Source organism: Cyprinodon variegatus, unplaced genomic scaffold (genome assembly GCF_000732505.1).
Source record: "Cyprinodon variegatus isolate N-32 unplaced genomic scaffold, C_variegatus-1.0 Scaffold214, whole genome shotgun sequence".
Taxonomy (NCBI): domain Eukaryota; kingdom Metazoa; phylum Chordata; class Actinopteri; order Cyprinodontiformes; family Cyprinodontidae; genus Cyprinodon; species Cyprinodon variegatus.
Window position 1 is genome coordinate 614,798 of NW_015150667.1, and position 25,908 is coordinate 640,705.

Below are 25,908 nucleotides of genomic sequence, written 5' to 3' on the forward strand. Positions count from 1 at the left end.
AGTACTAACCGTTTGTGTGATTCAGGATCTACATACCCCACTCTCTTTTTATGCAACCTTTCCTACATCGCTTAGTATTTTTTTCCTCATTAGTAATACTTACATTTAAATACTGAGAACATTTTCACAAATTAAACTACTTCATTTCTACACTTTGGATTCCACAAATCTACGGTTTAATACGCACATAGCATGAAATTAGTTTAAATACCTGAATTGACTGATTTTAGTGGAATGACCAAATACTTTTCACATTTTAGTGAAATAATTACCTCAGATCCAACCGAAAGTTGGATCTGAGGTTGGATCTGTAGACCTACACACAGGTTTATAAGTTTTTTCTCTTCACTTCTCTACACTTCAGACTTCACCTACAACACGGACAGCTGCCACATCCAGAAGTTCTACAATGACTCGGGCATTGTGGGCTGTGTGTCTGGAGGGAATGAGCTGGACTACCGGTCGGTCATCATGGGCTTTGTGGACTGGTGTGAGGAAAAACCACTTGTGTTTAAACACTATTAACTCCAAGGAGATGGTGATCGACTTGAGGAGGGGCAGGACATAGAAACAGTGGAGAGTTTCAAATACCTGCAATGTGAACAGGTCTGTGGTGGCATCAGCCCTCCTCTACACTGATGTGCCCCAGGCAGTTCAGAGTGGGACAGACAGAGACTGAACAAGCTGGTGAGGAAGGCCACTTCTGTCCTAGGCTGCGCTGTGGACTCGGTGGAGGAAGTGGCCGGGAGGAGTGTTTTGTCCAAGGTTACATCCATCATGGATATACAACTTCCAAACCCCTGCACCAGACTGTAGAGGAGTTTAGCAGCTCCTTTAGTATCAGACCTCTACACCCCGTGTGTAAAAATGAACACTGCCAGAGGTCATTCATCCCTGACATCATCTTTACAATGTCATGGGACCTCACCTGGTCTAATAACACTGCAATGACTCTTCCAGAGGTCTTCAACAGGGGGTCTGCGGAGTTACTGCATGGGGGTTGCCAAAGTTTTGGTTGATTAGATTTTTTTTTTATATTCCCCCTGCAATTTTTTCCACTAATTGAAATGTCTTTAAATACACATTAACATGAATTCAACACACTGTAGTAAACATATGAATGGTGGCAGAAAATGTCTTTCAGTCATCAATGCACACATTCAGTGACACACAGGAGCTCTTTTAAGCTGGGCACCATTTCATTCACAACACCTGTCCCATCAACCAGGTATCAGAATGAGAAATACTTTAATAATCCCAGGGAGAAATTACTTTTGTTACATCACTCCATCTGTAATAGAGTGACCATAGGATCAGTTTGATATAACACAATTTCATACGATATATATGTAATTAAGGGGTTCCTGCTCCATCTTGCTATCAGTTTCGGGTTCCTTGGCCTGGAAAACGTTGAAGAACCCTGACTTATATTATTTTATCAAACCAGAAACCTCACTTCCCCTGCCACCACTTTACTGTACATAAGATAATATATACTGTATATAAGTCACCTTAAATCTCTCCATTATTGTTACCATCCATGGTATATATCTGGATGCACTGTATATACTTTATGCACCATTTTCTCCTTTGTGCACCTTCTGTTTATAAGAGCCGATGTCAAAAGTGAGATCAATAAAGTTCTATTCTTTTCTATTCTGAGTAAATTTACACCGCTGAATATCCTTTGTCAAAATGGCAAAGTTAGACTTTCCTTGTCATTGTTTTGTTGATAATTGGTATTCACCAGAAATTGAAATTTAAGGCTGGTGTAGAAATTCCCATGGCAAACAGTTCCTTTTCTTTTGAGAAAAAAAGTCTTAATCAAAAAAAGAAAACAGCAAGTGTAAAAAAAATATAAGGTGCCTTCGGTTAAACTCTTTCTCAGTGTACTTCTAGAGAGCCTTTTTGCATTGTGTCAGACATGTAATAGTTATAAATTCATGATCACCATTTAGTCTGGACTATGTCAATTATTCAAATGCATATTGTCTCAAATAATTATATATGTAGAAGCTTACTACTCTATGCTGGCTTTTTCTTACAGGCAAAGGAAGTCAGTCATATGCTTATCTACCTAGGAAACATTGTAAGAAAAGTGTATAATTATGTGTGATAAAAGGTTCAGATTTGGCCATCATCTATAGCTGTGAATATTTAACATTGGAGTAGTTGCACACTAAAGTGGAACAATACTAGGCTAAGAAGTTGCTAAGCAATCATTTGGCCATCCATCCATTCATATACCTTTCATCCTAGATATTCACTCAATCTATTTCTTTAAACAACAAATGAAACTATTATTTAGATTCTAAATCTTAATGTTGGCAGAAAAATCTTATTCAAAACTATTTAAACTCTTCAAACTCTTCAAACTCTTTAGTTTGAATAAAAAAAAAATACATTTGGTAAACTGCTTTTACTTTGAGAGCTTCTAAATCTATTTTCATTCCTTGAGTCATTGACCAAACACCACCTTCTCTTGACATTGCTTTGAATAACAGAACAGAATGATTTGCGAAAGAGAGATTTTTTTTTATATTGAGATATACATTGTGAAAAGTTAGTACTGTCTGTTTGCTAGAGGTTTTTCTCTACCTGCCAACGCTGCCAGCTGTCACCTGCTGATTCTTCTTTTTCTTTTCTCCCTTTTGCAGTATTGACATGCTCTACAGGGCGCCCCAAGTCACAAAAGCTACATGTCTCACACCTGGTGCTCTTCTTTCATATATATATCCTGCTGTTTCAGCTGCAGCTGAGAAAGTTAATTACAGTTTTATACTGTAGAAGTCAGCACTATTTCCTTTTTGGTACAGACCTTGATAACTCAGAGTGTTAGATTTATGAGCATATTTCATATTGATGAGGTTGTATAGGTTTTATTCATGAATTGTTAAACTAAGCAAAGAAACACAAAAAAATCTAACTAGTAACGGCAGCTAACAGATCGATGTACTAATCTAAACCCAAATTAATTGGGGGATAAGAAATGTTTATAAAGTTACTACTCTTTAAAATCTAAGAACCAGAATGGTTTGAAGTTTTCTTAGAAAGAACAGAGAATTAAATTTCATTGCTTAGGTTTGATTGTGTCTGATCTGAATGGTTGATTTAATCCGAGAGGGGGAAGAACAAAGAACTGATCAAGAACTATTCTTGGTTTGTCAAATTTCTCCAGGAAAACGATTGCAACAGAGCACAAAAGGACACAGTTTGCCAATAATTAAGCTGTTTTACGTGCTGCTTTGAAAGGCTGATTATTCTCAAATGTATTGATCCAACCCAGTGTTTCTCTGCTTGAATGATGTGGAAATTTCCACACAAACACCAGTTTGAATTAGCACAAATAAGGCAGGTAATCATCAACGGCCCACCTTATTAAACCCCTGGGTGGTACCTCAATTTGAATTCACAACAAAACAGGATACGAAAGTAAGCATGAAATAAATTGTAATTAAATGGTGCTGAGCACATCTCCAAAGTGGTTTCAGGAAAAAATAAAACCTTTTTTTTTTTTTTCTTGCTAAACTTTACAGGCAATTTCCCCATTAAACAATTTTTACCTGTTTATTCTACTGAATAAAACATGCCACCTTTATTGATTGTGTAGTATGATCAATATGTTTTAATTTTTAATGAGATAAACAAGAAGCTGCTATAGGGGTTGCTCTGTCAATTCAAGTTAAGCAGTCACCATACTAGGATATATGCAGCTGTTCTAAAATGAATATCCTCCATTTTAGCTTCAGTGTCTCAAACTTGAGGACCTAGTTGTTTGACAACCTATACAGACTTTAAAGGTGCAAAGATGGCTTAGTCAGCTGTTGTGGTAGATTTTATTTCTGGCTATTTTGCTGCCAGTGGACCTGGGAATATCCAGATAATTATTTGCCTTATTTTCATAATTTGTCTGGCTTTTATTAATTTGCTTGCCATTTTACCTTCTTTATTACACTGGATTCCTAAATTCAATTACTTCACTGTAAGTTGTATTTAACATCTTGAATCTGTAATAATATATCTTTTCAGGTCCTTCCTCCAACTACCCTTTTATTACTTTTTCTGCTGAAATTTACCACAATCCACTTATATATAGACCATAGCAAATCATCATTGAAGTTGATGTTCAGATGCAAGACCTAAATGCTGGGTTAAATTGGTAAAAATGCTTATTTGTGTATTTTCTATGCAAGAAACCAGATTTATTGACTGCTAGTCAAATATTCCAAAAGCGCCAGTTAGGTAGACTTGCTCCAAAAACCATCATAGAGGTTTTTTAATCTTTTTTTTTCTTTTTAAAACCGTATGCTTGCAGTTGCCTTGTTTTCTCAGCAGATGGCACTGTGCTACAGAAGGTAACATGGGTAAGCCAAGGATAAGTACTTCCATTAGGTCTGCACACATCAGCATAAATATTTAAAAAAAATCATGCTATTGGAGTTGTAGATATGCTGAGGACAGTATGGAAAATATTGAACTCTGTGTCTGGAAAAGCTGTTAAGCAGATGTGTGCTAAATATGTCGATGTTTTCCTCCATCGGTCTGTATGTGTGCATCCACCCTCTCTCTCTCTCTCTCTCTCTCTCTCTTGTCAATGATAACTGTACATATATTCAGTAAAATACAATTTACTGAAGGTTTCTTATTTCGTTGGTTTAAAGATGCATTTAAATAGGTTACTGTTAGATACATAATGTAGGTAAATGTAAAACCCAGAAACCCATGAAGACAGAAATAATCCATTTCTGAATCTTTGGGTTGAGGAAGAAAAGCTGGAGGCGACTGTGGCTCAGCGTGGCCTTGTTTGCAGCTTCATTAATCCTGCCCCCAAAGAAGTAGTGCTCTTCATCATAAGTGTGTGAACCAACACGTGTATAACAAGCCAGCATGCTTTTGTTTGCTGATGCATGCATGTACATTGTTGTTTATATTGTATGTCAGTGCAGTACCTATACATGGGCACATATTGCTGTGTGTTTGTAAATGTATATTAGTGTGCTTGTTGCTAGTAGTTGCTGGCTCTATTTCTTATACAGGACCAGCAGGGTGCAGTTTGAAAGTAGTGAAGACGAGAAAGAGCAAAAAGTTCATGACCCAGACGAGGTGAATAGGATATGTCCAATTCCCTTTGGGCACACTCCCCTTGCATTTCAACCATTCTCAAAAATTTCAGCACTGGCTTAGAGAAGCTATTTGTAGAATATTGAATTTTCATTGCGTTTTTTTTTTGTAGAATTTCACCGTCCAGAAATTATGCCTCCACAGAACCCGGAAGGTTTTGTTTTCACTATCATTTCATTGTTAGTGAGATTTGAAGTTCTCTTGCGAGACTGTTAATGAATTTTATGAAACTGCAGCAGACACTTTAGCCTTCAGCAAAAGAATAAATTGTCACAGTCCGGTGCAGATTGGAATAACTGTAATCAAGTTTGCACAGTCCTGCAATGGCCTAACAAGATGAATGTTTAAGGGACAGTAAATAACAAGTAATGTTAGCTTGCATTATTCATATCACTGCAGCTGTTGGAGCTTATCAACCCAGCTGAAGTTACAGATGTGTGGTTTTTATTTTATTTTCTTTCTTTAGAAATCTCTATCTTTAATTAGTGTATTCAATAATCAGAATTTCTTGTGTCTCTTAACATTAAGGATTTAAGGTAAAACTACTTTAATGTCAGAACATTGAAAGAAAGACTTTTTTTTAGTTTGAAAAAATAATCTTAAATATGTCTAGATTATACATTAAAATAGTAAAAGAAACAAGACCGCAAATGAAAACTAGGGAAAACTTGCATACGAACAAACACAGGCATGAATTCAAATACAATAGCTGCCCCCTTCTTTAAAAAGGGATAAAAAACTCTCCATAGCAATGTTGAGTTCATGAGGCAAATGCTTATCCTAGAAAAAGAAATCCTGAGAGAAGCTTCTTGTAGACCTACACACAGATTTATAAGGGCTCTGTTGTAAGCCCCATCTGTCTCTGATCCGCCACAGTTTTAACTGACCACCTGTGACAAAACCAGAAAATTCTGGCAAATATCAGGCTGAGCTCTAATTTCTGCTTTTGGTTTTGTGCAGCTTTTTCTCTGCTGCAAACAGGAGTTCTTAGGTATGGACACTCATCCTGGCAAGTGTATCCCTGCATAGTCTGGCTTGGTGATGGTGAGCCAAGCAATTAAAACTCTAGGTACTTCTACTGTTAATCTCCTCTTGTTTTGTAGTTAAGTCACTTCTAGCTAAAACAGAACATATGATTCAACAAATGGTTGTGGAGTAACATTCAGGACAGACATCTCAAGAGACCTCGTAAATAAATAATTTCTATTTAAACTTATGCTGTTCATTTTTTTTTTTTTACCTTTTTCTCGATCGAGCTTGAAGGCAGGAGTCTCAGGAAGGAAGCCAAGCTCTCTAAGATTTTGAAGAAGTACATTTAACTCCACAGAGGAAGCTATTACTAAGAAAGACTGTGATATTCAAGTCAATTCAGTTTATCTATATAGTGCCAATTCACAACACACGTCATCTCAAGGCAATTTACAGAAACAATTCAACCAGATCATACATTCAGACTGGTTCAAAGCTTTCCATCTAAGGAAAAGCAGCTGAGTGCATCGATTCATTGACTCAAAAGCAATCCCTCACACCAAGCATGCTTGTAGCAACAGTGGAGAGGAAAACTCTCTTTTCACCAGGAAGAAACCTCCAGCAGAACCAAGCATGGTATGAAGGAATGTCTTGTTGCCTGCAGGTAAGCCCAATCATGGAGAAAAAAATAATGGACTTTTGAATTCATTTACGCCCCCTAACGTCCACGATGTGAGAAGATTGAGAAAAAAACATCTTTGTGGCTGATGTCAATCTCCTGCACTGCTTGGAATTGAAAATTCAAATTGATTTATGGAATTTTTGGGATCAGGGCATGAAAACACAAAAGCTACTCGCTTGTAGTTTTTTCTTCAGTTCTGTCTCACAATTACAATGCTTGAAGAAGAAAATTAATATAAAATTTTTGCTGGGACATTTTTACAAATAAATGTCAAATATGTTTTTAATATATAATTTTAATGATTTTTTAAAAATAAGCAGCCTTGAAGAACAAAAAGAAAATGCAGTTTGGAATATTTTTTATTGTATTATTAGACAATAAATGCGGCTTTATTTTGAAAATGAAAAATCATTTCTATTAAAATACGAAAGTTAATTAATTTTAATTAGAACTGGGACGTATTTATTTGGAGAAACATCTTAAATTAAAGGTATAAGGGAGGATTTTCCCAAATGTTTGACAAGACCCTCCCTCTCCACAAAAAAAAAAAGAAAATGCACATGGAGAACCCCATACCTGCTCTCGAGAGGGAACACCTATTAAACACGTTTGAGAGCATGCATGAGCATGCACGCTTTGTTTAAAAGTTGCTGTTTGCACCGCTCATACAAGCTTACTTACCAAAAGATTTGAAATTTTTTCCACTCTTAAGACCCTCTGCCCTTTTCAAAAAAACAGCTGATAAAGACGAGATTAAACGACTGTCTGAGACTGTAGCTCACTGCACATATATGCCTGAAAGTGCGCATGCACAGAAAAAGATATCTACCTGTAGGGACAAGCACATAGGACGGCCTTATGTAAACATATCACAAGAATGATTGATGATTAGGAGGACCACTTATTTTGATGATCAACCCGGAAAAAGAAAATCCTCCAATACACCTTTAATGTTGGTTCTCGAGCATAAAATTCATGCTGATCTGTAGTATCATTGTGTTATCCTGTTGATGATGGTTGTCATCATTTTAATTAGCCTTTTCTTCCTGTGTGTGCAGTACATTATAGCTATTTGGTTTAGTTGGCTTTTACTGATTTAGTAAATAGTTTTAAGTGAAATACGTTTAAACTGAAGTTGAATTAAGTTGTTGATAAATTGTTGTATTCTAATCTGAATGGAAGTTGCTGGGAATTTATGCCATATGTATGCTTTATTTACTCTTTGACCATGACTTGAGCTTGTGTGTGTTCACAGAGCAACACATGACTGTTCAAAAGTTAATTGGTTAAATATTAACACTGATGCATACAAGTTTACCCCTAATAATCTTAGATCTTTAGGGAAAGTGCTTTCTTTATTTATTCTTCTGTTATGCAAACAAGTGACCAGACATCCATTTGATATTCCCATCAGGGCTTTTTTGACAAGAAAACAACACATTTTATCTTAGCAACAATAGTTATTTGTCCTCTGTGTATCCAGATGACAGGTTATCAACCATAATTGTCAGGGTGACTCAGCTTTGGAGAAATTGGAGTACAAAAGCTCCTTATAGGCTGTTTGAGAAACATAGCCTACATTTTATATTATTCATTTGTTTCTTACTTCCTCTTTTTCTAGAAAATTTGCATCTGAGAATTATTGTTAAATTAAACAGTCAGACAATAATAATTCAAATATTTAATGGCTGAAAAAAATGGATTAATAACTTTGCTTTAAAGAAATATTAGAAATAAAGAAGATATAGAAAAAAAAATGTAGAAAAAAAAGACACATAGAATTTAGCCGCTTATGTTAAAAACCTTTAAAGGAGCATATACCTCAAGGTTGAATAGTATTTTTTCTTTTTCATTATACTTTGCATACCCTTTTATTTGTCCTGTGTGTGAAATGACTGCTTCTGTTTACTGCAGTTGCTTCGAAACTCCTTTACGGAGAGTGATTCAGGTTGTAATTCTCTGGGCGGGCGTGTGGGTGTGACCCGCTGCTCACTTTGTTACCTGAAGCACAGATCCTGAGTCTAATTATCGGTAAATAACTCAAGAGGACCTCAGGTAGACTTATTCATGATTTTGCTACAGCTTCCCACATAGGTTTCATTCTAGATAGTAGGAGCACAACACTGGTGTTATTTCAACTTTTTACCAAAAGGAGAAACTTCTGCGAAGACTTTGGAACTTACCTATGCTCCTCTAAAAGTCAGCGGTTATTAAAACATTAATAAAAATATTATGCTGGTTGCAGAAAGGCTTTCTTCTCCAAAAACTGCAAACATGGAAAACTTGACAGAATTAAATTTTAAATGCTGAATCAGTTTGGAGCATTTGCTACAAATATGGCACAATTGTGCCAAATTAACCTTTTACATACAAAAAGAGTCATAGTTTTACCTATGACCCTTTTTTTCCAACAATGAAATTAATAAAAGATAATAACATAATACAACATAATAAAAATTGCATTTTTTTTTTTAAGAGGAGAATTATTTTTTTTTTTTGACATGTTTGAAGTAACACAGCTCTGGTTGGGTAAACTTACAGAGTCTGTACACATATTTCCCAAAACTATAAGGTCTTAGCTTTCAAAGGAGATATATCACAAGTATGTGGGATTTATAATAATTTTACTGGCAAATGGCATGTTTGGTATGCAATATGTTTGTGCACAAGCTATAAAAATGTGGGTGTTACGGGTTAAAAGGATGTTTTAGTAATGGACACCAAAGTACCTGAATCAAGTCAATGTGTTGATGAACATTTTGTGTTCTTTGCAGCTAACAGTAGTATAATTTACAGTAGCAGCCATTCAAAATGGCCCTTCCTAATCAAATGCCAGTTGAATGGCAGCCAACTGGGCGTGCATATTTTTTTGCTCTGACTTCACACTTTCACTGAATTACAGGAGAGGGCACTTCTTTTTAGATCTTAATGTCAACAAATCCTGACAGAAAGAATAGAGTATAAAGATTGATGTTTAAAAATCTTAGGGGACCAGCCAAGGTCAAGGAAAGTGGGGAAATTTTAAAAGGCTAATAATGTATAAGAGAAATATTAATGAATACAGAACAAAGTTATTAACATACCTGCATAACAAGTAATGTTTGCTGTAGGTTATTTTCCTCTACTCACATGGTCAGCGTAAATACTGATAATCTGATAGTGTAACAGTTATTAGCTTTATAGGACAGAGTGCGGTAAAGGCAATAGTTTTTTGAGCTAAGATGGCACTCGAACAACAGTTCCATCTATATTTTTTTTCAATTCTGCTTTGACCTATGTAAACCTTGTTTGTGACAATAATTAAACCATAATAAGTCATTTTCAAACAGTTTTTTTTTAAATGCATATATTCATACCTCCCCCCCCCAAAAAAAAACAAACAAAACAAAACAAAACAAAAAAAACAAAAAACAAAAAACAAACAAAATCAGTTTAGATCTTATTTTAGAGACTATTAATCCTGGATCAAAATTCTGCCACTGACATCTTTCACTTTATTTTCTTGGTTTATGCTTATGTGTTTGTGCCAAATACAGGTTTCACAATTGTTGCTTGGGGCTAAATTTGCATTCATCAAGAAAATTATATACTTTTCGAAAAAAATTTTGAAGAATTTCCCTTTTTTATAGCAATACTATAAAAAATATTTTCAAACCAGCTGTCATACAGTAAATTTATGTTGTTTTTTTAGTTGGTTCTGGGGAAAAATTGATCCCCCGTCCTTGAGCATTTGTAATTAGATGTTTTTATTCCCCTGCTATACATATAAAAGCTATTTTTAACTTGCTCCCAAATTATTCCTAAATGCAATAAAATTTGCTTTTTTAACCTTCAAAGAATCTTTGTCACCCAGCCTGGAGCAGCAATCCAGTAGGGCAACATTTCCGTTTGATAGTATCCGAGGCTTTGCTCAAAGGCACTGCCCTTGTTTTTTTTTTTTTTTTTAACTATGGCATACAATAAAGGAATTGAAAGATCAAATGATAATAAAACCGTTCCAGATTTTTGTGTACAAATGTATGATTTTTATATGAATTGAAAACAATTAATGGTACATTATAAGATAGAAAATGTTTTGAAATGATTTACTATGGTGTAATTATTTTTTGACATCAAATTAAAATCAAACATAGATTCCAGAAAATAGGTATTTTTTAAATACTGTATGCTTAAAATGCAGAGGATTATTGTTGTATGTAAAATGCAGGAATATCCCTTTTATTCAGTGTCAGTATAAGGCTACCTGCATTGCCTCTGAAGATTGGATATTGCACTTCCCACCTTTGTCAGCACTGGTATTGCTTGAGGTCAAACCTGTGGCATGTTTACATGATTAGTTGCTGTGTAATGTTAGTAATCATATGGGTAAATGTGAACAACATTTTATTCGATCTTTCTGGAGGCAAAGATAAGAGAAACTGTGTGAGCTAACTTTTTTTTAGCCTTGGGCTATCTGACAGGAGATGAAACTTAAAAAATAACTCAAACATGTAAGAGAAGGATTTTTTTTTTAAACTTTGGAATAACTGAAATACTAAAAAATTGAATTTGTTCTGTATTTGAGCATATTTTACAATGAAGTTTCAAAAAACAAATGTCTTTCCTTAACCGGCAGAATGTGACTCTTGGTTGGAGGAAATCTCATCATTACAATGCTTTGCAACATGCTAATAATTAATAAATCAAACAATTACAATGGTTTTACATTGATCTTGTAAAACTTCATAACAACTGATTTAGTTTTTAGCTCATACTTTTCTAATTTCCTTTAGCAGATAATTGTGCTTCAGCACTGATAGCTTTTAAATTAACAGAGACAACAAACAAATTTGGTTCTAGTTTTCTTTAATATACACAGAGAGGAAAATAAGTATTTGAACACCGTGCTATTTTGCAAGTTCTCCCACTTAGAAATGCATGGCTCTAAAATTGTCACCATAGGTGCATGTCCACTGTGAGAGACATAAACTAAAAAAATATCCATAAATCACAATGTCTGATTGTTTTAAAACTACTAAAAGCGACTAAAAACCTGATATAATCAATGTTAATATTTGGTACAGTAGCCTTGGTTTGCAATTACAGAGGTCAGACGTTTCCTGTAGTTTTTCATCAGGTTTGCACACACTGCAGGAGGGATTTTGGCACACTCCTCCACACAGATCTTCTCTAAATCAGTCAGGTTGCTGGACTGTCCCTAAGAAACACAGAGTCTGAGCTCCCTCCAAAGATTCTCTTTTGGGTCTAGGTCTGGAGACTGGCTAGGCCACGCCAGCACCTTGATATGCTTCTGCCAGAGACACTCCTTGGTTATCCTGGCTGTGTGCTTCAGGTCATTGTCATGTTGGAAAACCAGGTATCGACCCATCTTCAATGCTCTAACTGAGGGAAGGAGGTGGTTCCCTAAAATCTCACAATACATGGTCCCACTCATCCTCTCCTTAAAACAGTACAGTCGCCCTGTCCCATGTGCAGAGAAGCACTCCCAAAGCATTATGCTACCACCCCCATATTTCACAGTAGGGATGGTGTTCTTGGGATGGTACTCATTGTTCTTCTTCCTCTAAACACAGTAAGTAGAATTATGACCAAATGTTCTATTTTTGTCTCATCTGACCACATGACTTTCTCCCATGACTCCTCTGGATCATCCAAATGGTTATTGGCAAACTAAAGACAGGCCTTGACATGTACAGATTTAAACAGGGGAACCTTCCGTGCCATGCATGATTTCAAACTGTGATGTCTTAGTGCATTACCAACAGTAACCATGGAAACGGTGGTCCCAGCTCTTTTCAGATCATTGACCAGCTCCTCACATGTAGTTCTGGACTGGTTTCTAATCTTTCTTAGATCACTGAGAACCCACAAGGTGAGATCTTGCATGGAGCCCCAGTCCAAGGGAGATGGATAGTTATGTTTCCATTTTTTAATGATTGCTCCAACAGTGGACCTTTTTTCACCAAGCTAATTGGCAATTTCCCCATAGCCCTTTCCAGCCTTTTGGAGATGTACAATGTTGCCTCTAGTGTCTCTGGACAGCTCTTTGGTCTTGGCTGTTTGCAGTTGGATTCTTACTTATTGTATGGGGTGTACAATTGTCTTTATGCAGCTAATGAACTCAAACAGGTGCATTAATTTAGGATAAAAAATTTTGAAGACAGACTAGCAGGTCTTTGAGGGTCAGAATTCTTGCTGATAGACAGGTGGTTAAATACTTATTTGCAGTTGTATCATACAAATAAATAATCCAAAAAAGAATATATATTGTCATTTCTGGAATTTGTTTTTAGATTATGTCTCGCATAGGACATGCACCTATGATGTAAATTTCAGACCCCTTTATGATTTCTAAGTGGGAGAAATAGCAGGGTGTTCATATAATTATTTTCCTCACCGTATGTACTGTACTAGCTATTTCCTTTTTTCGGCAATAATTTAAAACTCTAACCTGCAAAAAAGTCTTGAAACATGGCAAAGGGTATAGTAATCTAAGGTCTGTCAAAAAAAATGGTTAATTGATTTTATATCCTTTTCTAACAGCCTTTTGCAGCTAGCTATGCTCCGCTGTTAGATTTTACCAGTGGTGTCAAAACACATTTGTTACGTAGAAGTATAATTACTGCAGTTTAAAAACACTCTGGTAAAAGTTGAAGTATCAACTTGACCTCTTTACTTAAGTTAAAGTGAAAAAGTATGTGCTCCAAAAACTACTTAAAGTATAAAACTATTAGTAACCTTTAAAAACAAAACAGATGCCACTATATGAATTGAAAGCTCAATTTTTCGACTATTTCAAAAAATTCTTTGAGATAGGACCAACGATGAGGTCTTGTTGGTCTCCGTTTCCCAATACGCTCCCACCTGTGTCCAACCTTTCAGACATTTCAACATCTTTTTCTGAATCCGACATTGTAGCATGGCATAGACAATTCATGTTTGCAGTTTGAAGAACACCTGCTTGCTTCTGATGATTTCCTTTAGCTAACCAATGAGTGTTTGCGTTATATGACTCATCCAATTACACTAGTTGTCACTAGATTTGGATGGCGCCAATGATCTGCATGGGATGGCGCACATAAAATAAATATTTATTAACATTAAACCAAAGCCAAGAGTAACGAGTAACATTTGTTTTAAAAATTTAAGGAATAGAAAGTACAGATACTTTTGTGAAACTGTAATGAGTAGAAGTCAGAAGTAGGAAGAAAAATAAGTAATGGAGTAAAGTATAGATACCTAAAAACTATACGTAAGTATTTGTACTTCGTTACTTGACACCTCTGGATTTTACTAAACAATACAAATGAATTTGCGTCGTAGAATATTTTACTATTGCTCCTCTAACAGATGGATTTTTTTTTTTGATAACCTGAATTGTTTAACTGGAGTTAATGCATATTAAGTAAATTGACTTTGCTAATGTCTAGTAATCTACAATACTCTCTTAGAAAGACTAACATTGTCAGATTACTTCTGCTGCTGAATGTGGAAATGTGAGTAAATGAGAAAGAGGTTTGTTTCCTAAAGCATGCAGGTGACAGGAAACAATGGTTCATAATATTGCAAAACTGTGCTACAATGACAGGTGTCCTCAAAGAGAAGTTAAATTGAAACCTTAGTAAAAACAAACTTCCTGTTTAATGTTCACATGTTATATGACAGAAGAATAGCGGGTGATCTAAGGAAAAAAACTGACCCTATTACTACTGCTTGGAGGCTTTTTGAACAACTGTGAAAGTGGAAAAGGGGAAAACGGAATATTTCGTGCAGTGAGCTAAGAGGCCCAAAGTGCTCATCATCTCTCCACCAAAAGGGCACGAAGAGAGAAAGAAATAACACTCTAAAAATCTCCCATTATTCCAGCGGAGACATCTGCTTGTGTAATGAAAGCAACAAACAAACATGCATAATTCAGCCGACCAGGCGCTCTGCATTGAGTTGGAATGAGCAAAAAAGCAGGAGTCCAATAATTATTGCTGCAGAAAGTGATGAAGTACCACACTTATACCTAAACAGCCTTATTCCCACTCATTTGTTAGGACCAGTTGAGTAGGTGAAGCATTAGTGTTTGTGTAGAGTCTGAATGCTTACTTTACAAGTACTGCTTCTACAAATGAGAAAGTGGTTCTGTCATGTTTTTATTACAAAAGCTAACATTACAACAGCAATAAAAAATGTAGCTCAAAATGAGGATACTAACAGTGGTAAAGAGATATGATATTGTTGAAGCAGAAAACACACCACCAGAAAAGTGTCAGAAAAAAAGCCAAGCTCAACACTTGTTTATGCAAGTTTTTATAATAATTGTACAACTGGGTGTGTTTATAGTCTCTGAAATACATGGATCAACTAAATCTCACTCTTGGAACCACCTAAATCTTGTGTATATCATGTAACAAAACAAACTTTATTATTATTTCTGCCCCTGCTGAAGAACAACATTCCAACATCATGATGCCCTCTGAGATTAGAGTAATGTGATAGGTTCCTGTCACACTATATACATGTAGCCATGATTTCAGTTTTGGATTCATCTGACCAGACCAAATTTTTCCACATTTTCAAACCGGAATTCATGAGTTATTGTTTTAGCAGTTTCAGTGTAGACTTACTAGTGAACTTAAGCCAAAGGGGAGAAACTAATGCCCAGAAAATTTAGGATTCCATCATTTACTGTCATTTGTAATGGAGTGAACCCCTTCTACAGTAAATAGATGAATTCTTTTCCCAATAAATATTTTTGCTTACAATCTGTGGGCTCAAGATATTTTAGGCAACTGTGAGAGAGGCCTTGTTTTAGTAATCCTAGACATTATGTCAGAACCTTGCCTTTAAATTCTCTTTTTTTAGGTCAACTGGTAAATAGACCGGAATTTTAATTATTCCCAAAAATTAAATTCCATCCATCATCTTCTGCTTTTTCGTCTGGGTAATGGAGGCAGCTGGTGTATCACAAGTGTATCACATTTAATACATGAGTTTTTAAGACTTCTGTATCATAATTGGGATATTTTTGTGCTTGAAAACCCAGACTTACCCAATAAGACACATGTTGTGAACAGAAAATGTGTAAAAGATTAAATAGAAATGCTTAATTTATCACAATTGATGCAAATAAATGCTCTAATTTAACTTATTCATGTCAGGATTTGGTTATGGATTGTTGACCCAAAAGCAGAGGCAGGAAGGCAGAGGTGAATTTCTTGGCGATTTAATGAAGATTTACTGAAAACAGGTAATCCAAAAAGAAAACAAAGTCCCAAAAAAAGTCCCCCCCTAACGGCAATCCCCCCCCTTTAACGACCTTTAACGACCGACCCTTAGAATCATAGACAGGTTTCAGATATTACAGGCTAACGATGGAACCAAACGACCCATTCATCGGTTACCATTTGCATGTTTCCAAGCGATACAAGGCTTTGTCTTTATAAGACTCAAACTCACTGTGGATCCAGACATTTGAATTGAGAAAGCTTCCTGGAGAGGTGGCGAAATGTCTTTAAATCTTGAAAACCAAGTCCAGTGGATATTTTTTTTTTTATTTTTACGGAAAGTCCTAAACTAACAGGAAACCAGGAGTCCAAAAAAATCAAACAAGAAACAAGTCAAAGCGAACCAGAAACCATGGAGACATCAGGGGGATAACTATCACAGGGTGGAAGGCTCAGAGAGACGGAGTTGGAGGAAGTTTGATGAGGAACCAGCACTGAAGAACTGCACAGAGAGAGTATTTATGGGAGACTGAAACAAAGGGAGAGCTAACGAGCAGATTGGGAGCAGGTGTGAGCAGAGCATAAACAAGAAGGGAGCAAGGCAAAAAAGGAGAACTCAAGAGGGCAGCAGAGGGCAACAAATAAAAACCTGAGAACTGAAAATAACCAGAAAACAAAACAAAATAGGAATGAAACCACAAAAACTAGAAAAGATGGAACAAGGTAAAACAGAATACACAAAAGAAAACAGAACCAAGACTATAACAATTCAAAAAGTATATATATATTTTTTATTTCATTTGTCAGAAAGTTACTTGACAACTCTAATAAAAGAAATTTAATTTTCTGTCAATTATTTCGTAATCCATGCTTTAAAGGGTTAATTTGGTTGTTTTGTCAGGTGTTAAAATTAATTTAACAAGCATTTAAGAGTGACAAAGAATAAACACAAAGTTTGCAAGGTAGCAAATAGTTTTTCTGTGTCCTTTTTAAATGTTTGCATTTGTTACAATATTCAGGTTGACTCATGTAAGGTGGGACAAAAGGTCTCTGGCCATCCAAAATCTCTGACAACCAAACAGAATGTCTTGTTTCAAACAAATGGTCAGATTAGATCCAGTCAAACTTCTGTCAACATAGACAGCCAATCAGTCTGTGAGAAAACGAAGCAGTCTTTCAGCTGTCCACAAACCAGTCACTGACCTCTAAACAGTCAGCAGGCCAGTCACATGCTCAGTCATCCTGTCATAACTGTCAAAGCCAGCAGTATGACAGTCATTTCTGCCAGCGTCGAACACATCAGCACAAGTGTTGAATTTCTCAACGTGTTGGAACGTCATGAGAAAGATAAAAGAAGACTGCCGTAAAAAGCAAGCAGACAAAAAAAAAATGGATCATAATGTACGAGTCGAGGCATATCAGTGTGGCGGAAATGAGTAAACAAGTCATTGAAAATGTCTGCATTCTTAGTGAAAAGCATGTGCAAAAGTGTCCAAATACAAGTCTTTCAAAGAAGGACATACACTCAGAAAATAAAGCTTGACAAATTCTCCAATTACACAAAAAACTATGTGAACACATTCCCACACGTCAGTGTAAATAACATGAGACGGCCAAACAAAAGCCATTCAAAAGAGTAAGTGCCGTTTATGACAGAGGTGATTATACATACACAAGTGCTTTTGAAGATGTCAGGTGGGCATATTCTCATACGGAAACAAATGCATGCTGTTAAAAAAAAAAAAGAAAAAAAAAAGCCAAACAAACAAGCAAGCGGCTCTAGCAGGGAATTCAAAAGAAATATTGACATCCTAAATCCCAGGTTGAAAGCCCAATTATTTACTTCATTCAAAACGTTTGAGGCAGGCTCACAAATGCAGCTCTAACCTGTCAGGGTCTCAGGAGGATAGTATTCAGCATTTTTTTCTCTGTGGAAGATTTTTTTTTTTTTCTGTGAGAGGAAAATGAATATTTAAGTTTCTCCCTTATCTAAACAGATCCAAAAACTTTGGGGTATCTTCATTTTATTTTCTAAAAAATTATTGACTAAATGGTCTGTAGCACACTATTTTGTGCCTAATTTATAAGTACATAGCCCTAAAAATTGCTTTTTTGCATACTTTTTTTAGGACATTAAGAAAATATCTCTAGTACTACATTATGAAGTGATGTTTATTTTATTGTTTCAAGAAAAGAAAAACTCTTTTAAATGGAAATTTTTAAAAAAAATTCAATCTAGAAATTATTATAATTTAATTTAACTATTTTCCCTGAATGTACTTTGGGTCGGAAGTTCTGCCGCTGTTCGGCGGTTGTCAAATGGGTCTAATGGCGCTGTCACACCTTAACGATTTAGCCAGCGTATGCAGACCTACAAAAATTTTGCAGAAATGCTGGCGCAAGTTGGATAAGTTATGTTTGACGTATGCCAGTGTTTGCTCATATGTTATTCCTAAGCTGTGGTGTCTAGCTTCTCCATCCTGTATCATCCCCATCATAGGGTGAAAGTGAAGGTGCGTGCGATGGATCCTCTCTGCGTTCATGCCCACGGTCATGAGCAACAAAGTTCCTAGCAGGCAGGCATCTGCTGTGACTGAAAACCTTCTTTTTTTTTTTTTTTTGGGCGCGAAAAACAACAGAGAGGAAAACAACAACACCGAAAAGTAGAAAAAAACCCTCGTGCGCTTTATATAGACGCGGCGCCCCCCCTCACAACACCCCCACAACACAGGCTGGGAAAATTCAAGGGCAATAAGCCGCCCGGGGCCAAGCAAAAGGTAAACCGCCAGTGGAAAAAAAGTCCGGAACCAATAAGAAAAACCCAATTAAAACCCCAAAAATGAAAAAAATACATAGAAAGTTCAGCATATGTCAGCGTTTTAGAAAATTCTGAGATGTCAGGCATACGCTGGCTGAATCATTAAGGTATGACAGCGCAATAACCTAGCAAACCATCAAAGCTACATTAGATGGATTTTGTAGATATTTAGAGGCGACCAGCATCCAGCTAAAGCAATGGCCATTAGAAGTAAGGCAGCATCATCAGAAAAATGTCTCTTGAATGTTTTTCAGATTTTATTCCTCAAATGGCTGTCTTTAATGTTTTTTCGTTTCGTTTATTATCTTTTTAAAAAATATAGAGAATAATATAACGAAAATAAATAATATAAAAAAGAAATCAAGAAAACTGCGAACTGGGGGGTTTGTGGCATTGCATTTATTGCAACAATGATGAAATAAAATTCACTGCATACAAGATTCCACAAATATCACCCATGAGATTAACTGCCTAGTAACTAGTGTAAAAATGTCATAAATTATGCCATAATGTGTCCTGATCTGCTCTTGCACGTTTTAGAAACTCAATCTAGTCAGTTTTTCTGCCTGTCACCTGTTTGACTTCACTGACATTGCAGGCGAGTTAAACCCGTTTTTTCTCCCCAAATCCCTGAAAATGTATACATAAAGTAGGCTGTCTGTAGAGCATTGAGTTTCAAACTTCATAATAATAGTGCAAACATCTCATTTGTATAGGAAGATTTGATATTTTATAGCATGGCAACTAAACTATGAAATCAGAACAGATTTTTTTTTTTTTTATTTAACCTTTATTTAACCAGGAAGTCCCTTGAGATTAAAATCTCTTTTTCGAGGGAGACCTGGCCAAGACGGCACACCAGTTAAAATACAAACAGAAATACAACATAGACAAAATCTCACATAGAGGAAAATCATTTAAATGGAGCAAGTTTTGCAAATTATTCCAGGACCATGGAGCAAAGTAAGAGAAGGATTTCTTCCCCAGTTTAGTAAAAACCATTGGAACCTGGTAAGAGCGCCACCTGGTGGAACAGAGATGAAAATGGCTGGAATTTAGCTTGAGGAGATTGCATAAATATGCCGGCAGTTTACCCAACATGGCCTTGTATAGAAAAATATACAAATGAAGTTGTCTACATAGACTTAGTGACGGCCAGCCTACCAGTTCATACAGCGTACAATGATTAGTACGGATGTAACACAAAACAAAATATTAAAATATCATTTAGTGATAAATAACTCTAGAGATTTACAAGGCATAGAATAAGCTAAGCTTGACAATGACATTTTATTGAATTGCATTTAATTTGTTAATATTAGTTGTAAATCTGGATGGGTCTCTTTAGACACAGATGTGTTTAGGTAGAAAGTTATGGTGAATTTCCTATCACTCCAGGTCTGGCACTTGGTTCTAAATCATGGACACCACTGGTTGGCGTTAGAGGAACAGGTTATGGGTTTTTTGGGGGTCCAAAGAAGAAATTAATGTATTGTAGGGAAGGGAGCAAATGGAGCTTCAGTGTGTTTTATGCACAGGTGTAACTGATGACTTTGAATGATGAACACCTGTGCAGTAGTCGATTCTAGAGGTGATGAAGGCATAGGTGAGAATTTTGCCTCCAAGAATAGCAGTAATGTGCGGAGACAAGCAATACTTTTAGATGTGAAAAGACAAATAATAGCGGAGGTGGTTAGATTACTTTGTCCTGGAAAAATGACAGAACTCCATTGCAGTCATTAACTCCAAAGGAGTTGGTGATGTTAACATTGAAAAAATTGTTTGTTTACTGTGTAGAAAAGAGTTGTGGAGGTAGACAAGCACGAGTTTTGGAGCCTTCAGCGCAGCCAGTTAAGGTGAGATAAACTTTGCACTGGATTGGATAGTTGGTGTAAGTTTGGTGATGGAAGTTTGGACCATTTTCCCTGTAGTCTTTCCAGATGTTGCTGGGTGAAAGAAAAAAAAATTGAATTGGTGATTCTTTAGACAAATCATACATCAGAATCTGACTAATCTTTACTGGCCAAGTTATCTGCACAAACAAGCTATTTGATTTCAGTTTCCACCTCCCACAAGATATCTGCCTTAATTACAATAGATATATGAAGCTTTATGGGAAATCAAAACAAGGCTAAAGGAGCAGCATGTAGTGTGTACTTACAGTTAAAGTAACAGGTTAAAGAGCTGTGCTTCATATCTTCAGTTTGATTTCAGTCAAAGTTATTCTCAGTAATTCAAAAACTTTTGAATTAAGCTTTTTTCAATTAATCAAAAACCAAAATAATTTGCAAATGATTTTTTTTATGCTTTTTATACTTTTTCAGCTGTTATATTTGTGCACATTATTATTAACATGTGTACAGGTAATAGGTATTTACATTTAAAAGCTCCCCCTAATAACACATTACTCCTCTGTAAAGACCAGGTCTTGCAGATTTTATTCATAATCTGTTTTAGAATGGATCTGTTCAAACATAGTAAAGATTGTACATCTTTTTATAATAAGTTTAGGTGCATTTAATTATTTGACCTGGAATAGCTTTTATTAATTATGTTAAAATGATATTACTAGGTTTATCAGTTAAGATTTCATCTGACCTTTTCATAACTGTAGTATTAATTTCAGGTTCTGATGAAATAAAAAAAGAGGCGAGACGTTTTACCTGTCTGTTTCCTTGTCTCTCCATATTTTATCTATGTTCTGTTTTTTTGTACCGTCTTTTTTTTCCAATGTCTACAGGCTTTCTCCAACTTCCCTCATTTACTTCACTTTATCTGTGTCGATCTTTCTCCTTTTGCTGTGACTGCTCCATGTTTGTACTCCTCTCAGATAACTGATCTCTTAGCACTGAAGCCTGGGGAAATCGGCATATGGCAGAGCTGCTTCCTCCCGGAGCCTGACATCGATTACAAAACACGCCAGTCTACACTGACTATGGACACAAATCATTTCTCCTTGAACTTGAATCTCTGCTGTAGGCGCTGGACAGTACCAACTTTATAGCGATATGGCACAGATGAGAAAACCATATGTTTGAGGTTGTTTTTTAAAAAAAAGGTGCTGAGTTATATGGAAAGCAGGAGCACATGCTTTATCAGATCAGGCTACAACAATTACTTTAAAACCATAAAACAGGCTGAGGGTGTTGAAACATTAGATATGGATTCTGTGTCAATCTAATCTCTCCTATAATTACAAAGATATTCACATCATACACAAAACACTCACATTGACTTTGAGCTAGTGTTTGGTTCAGCATTCAGATGGAAAGATGAGTGAGATCTATGAAAAAAGAAACCAAATAAATGAAGAGTCCTTGAGCTATTTCTCTGAATATTTTTGCTTTATTACATGTTGCCTGGTTTCAGCATCATTATTCAAATACAGAGCCCTGCTTAAGTATTCAAACTTTTACTTCGCTACCTCTTAATAAAATGCAGAGCAACCAAGTACCTTAGGAAGAAAAGTATTTACAGTGAGGAAAATAAGTATTTGAACACCCTGCTATTTAGCTAATTCTACCACTTAGAAATCACGGAGGGGTCTGAAATTGTCATGTTTATGTCCACTGTAAGAGAAATCTAAAAAAAAAAATCCAGAAATCACAATGTATAATTTTTTTAAGCAATTTTTTGTATGATACAGCTGCAAATAAGTATTCTGACCCTCAAAGACCTATTAGTCTGCCTTTAAAATGTTGACCAAAGACATTTTTATAGAAGTTTGAGTATCAACTTAAGTTTTTTACTCAAGTACAAATGTAAAACTAAGTATGAAGTAAAAATAATTCAGGAAAAAATGTTAAAAACAGATGCTTTATTGCACTACCCTAAAGGAACATTTTTCAACAATTCTGGATTATAACTCCCTTATTTTTCTTAGTTTTATAACTAATGGTAATGTTGTCAAATTTAACTCTGCATTATCTTGACTATTTACTATTTAAAACTATTGGTATATGGGGAACAACAAGTTGGTGCAATACTGAGTCCAACCACAAAGAAATGAATTGTCTCAATGAAACAAATTATTTTAATGCTTTTTTTTAATACCAATAGGCCATAATGAAAATTAACTAGCCTATTATTGAAATATAAAGAGTAGAAAGGAGAATTGCAAAGAAGATTAAGGAGTAGAAGAAAAAAGCTGTCTAAAAAATAATTACTCCAGTAAAGTAAAGAGAGCCAAAATTTCTACTTAAGATAACTAAGTATTTCTAATTTTTTACTCGACAGCTCTGGTAAAAAAAACAGCAATAAAAAAAGGTTTTAATAATAAAGTCATCTTATGTTGATAAAAATGCCTTACTCAGACTGATGACTCTAACTTGTGCCTGATTTCGCCCTGGCCCTGCTGTATGAGTTTCTTTTTTTCACTTCTTTACTTTTTGAGCATTTCTGCTTTGACTTCAAAATTTTCCTGAAAGAATTTTAAAACCTTCGGAACTTTTCTTATCTAGGTATCTGACAGGAAAGGAATTGCACTTCAGCATCTTTGAACGATAAGAAGATACAGGATATGTCATTGTGGTGAACAAAAATCAATGCTGTCCCCATTTCTTATGAGATCCAACCAATCCATATTTGGATTGAGAAGCTAGTTTGAATAAAACTTTGCTCCTGCTAAAAGGTAACTATGGAGCACTGATGATGGCTGGCTCCTTCAACGTGACACCTACATAATGTGGATCTAACTTTGTTTTAAATCTATGCACATTCATTTGAGTTTTGTCTGATCTTGGATGTCCTTGTCCTCTCATCCCACTCCTCCGCTGACACAGACACACACTATGAAACACGTTTGAATACCTGAATAAGCTTTAACTGTGGGTAACCTTCATTTCTCAGTGAAGCATCTACAGTAGCACTGCATTGCAGAATATCAGAAAGCAAAGGGACATTTTCTTTCTCTTTTCTCTTGCTTTTCTCACAACATGTTATAAAATAATTTTGAGACCAAATGCTACTGAAAAATATTAGCCAGGGTGAAAAGTCTAAAAAAGAATTTAAGATATTTTTTTTGATTTCAAGAATGGATAGAATAAAACTGAATAACCTTTTATTTTCCCACTAGGGAGAAAAATCAATATTGGCAGCATTTTAAAAAAACATAGTCAAAATTTGATTTCAAATTGCATGATTTAAAAGTTAAACTTGAAATCTCTGTTTTTGACTCTCTAGGTCCCCAATTCTCTTCAACTCATTTCATCCACCGAGTCCACACATTGTAAAACCTTTTTTGTTTTTTATCTGATACTTTGAGATAGCTTGTGCAAGATATATAATAGATTGCATGTGTTTTCTCTGAAATAAACTCTTTGATTCTTAATGTTGATATATTTTTTATTTCATAAAGTTTCTGAACTGAATGCTTACTTCATGAAGTGTGTGTGTATAAACGGCATATGTGCGGCTCTATGTTGGTTTTCTCCTTTTTTTTTTTTCTTTTTTCCTGAGAGTTGATGTGATAAGTTTGAACAGCTAGCATTGTTAGCAACAGGATACCTCATTTTGATTCATGTGTAGGTGAAGTAGGAGTGTGGGAAAAATTTGATTTGGCGATATTATGTTTTTCGGGTGCCCCATATAAAAGTGATTTTTTTTAGTTCCTAATATCAATTAAAAAAAAACAAATAATTTTACCTAAAGCAATGAGCAATGAGGGAAGATTGGGTTTCACCTCCACCGGCGCTCTGGCAGATAGCACTATGGAGCCGTTTTGCTATGCGGCGCAGCGCCATATCTGTAGTTGAGGCAGTCCCAGTGGAAGAATTGGAGCAAAACCCCAAACAAAATGGATACCAAAATAAGTAAATGATCAATATCTTCTGATGAACATATACAGAACTTGCTTTTTTATCTATACATTTAATATATTGCAATATATAATAATATTGCAATATCGTGGTAATAATATTGACCAAAGTATCGGGACATGTATCGTATCGTAACACCCCTGCCAATACTGACCCCTAACATGGAGGCAGGTATTTTGTGAGTTTTGCAAACCATTGTTCTTGGTTTAACCCTGCCTCGTAGGCTGGCTCCTGGTGCTATCTGAGCTAACTCATTTGACTCCAGTGCTGCTCCATTTCAATGGATTTCAGATTCATTGTTCATTATTCACTGTAAAAGTGAACAAAGCTTCCCTGTTTTAATTGCATTTAGATCTCTTCATCACGATTCTTTTGGTTGGTGGTTAAATTATTAATTTGGTGACAGACAACTTGATTTTAATAGGTGATCTAGAAGTCCAACCTTGGGAAAATGATGAAAGAACCTTAGAGAAAAAACAGATTATATTACTTAACTAATAATTATTAATTGGTTTTAGCCTCGATTCGAATGACCAAGTAAATAACTACAACTTCCAGTGTTTTTGAACCGCTGAGGAGTAAGTCTGCACATCAAACATTGTTTTAGTCATAAAAGATCAAACAAAAAGGCCAATTTAAAGATACTTTAATTAAAACCTTTCTCTTTAAGACTGTAAACAGTTGGCAATCATTTGCTATGAAAACCTTTAAATAAGGGAGCTATGCAAAAACAAAAATCTTAATAAATAAATCAGCTTAGTTTAGCTATGAATTATATTAATTTGCAAGAGACCAACCAGATTTGAACTTCATAAAGTTGTCCTGTTCCCCGGTGGGAATTAGAATAGCTGTAGAAAAAAATTTATTGTCAGGTGTTTCATTTTGCACCTTTAGGGAACCAACATCAGATCTGCATAGGTAACCTAGAACAGATGTCAGACTTATCTTTGCAAATAGGGCAGTGACTACATTTGCACTAAGTATGTAAGTAAGTAAGCGGTCCTGTGGAGGTCTAAGTTGTCATTCTTCATCAACATTACATGTGCAAAGGGTCATCCAGAAAATGTTGAGCCTGAGGTTCAACCATTGACCTAATTTGCATGATGTATATTCTTCCATAACATCAACCAACAGATACAATACAGGCATCATCTGCACGTTCACAAAACATCTTATGTTTAGTGGACAAAAGTCTTCTTTGATACAGAGGTCCCAGTTTTCCTCAGGTAATTGCGCAGGTCCTGCCAAGTTGTTCCAGGCTCTCACATTCCTAATGATCAGTAATGG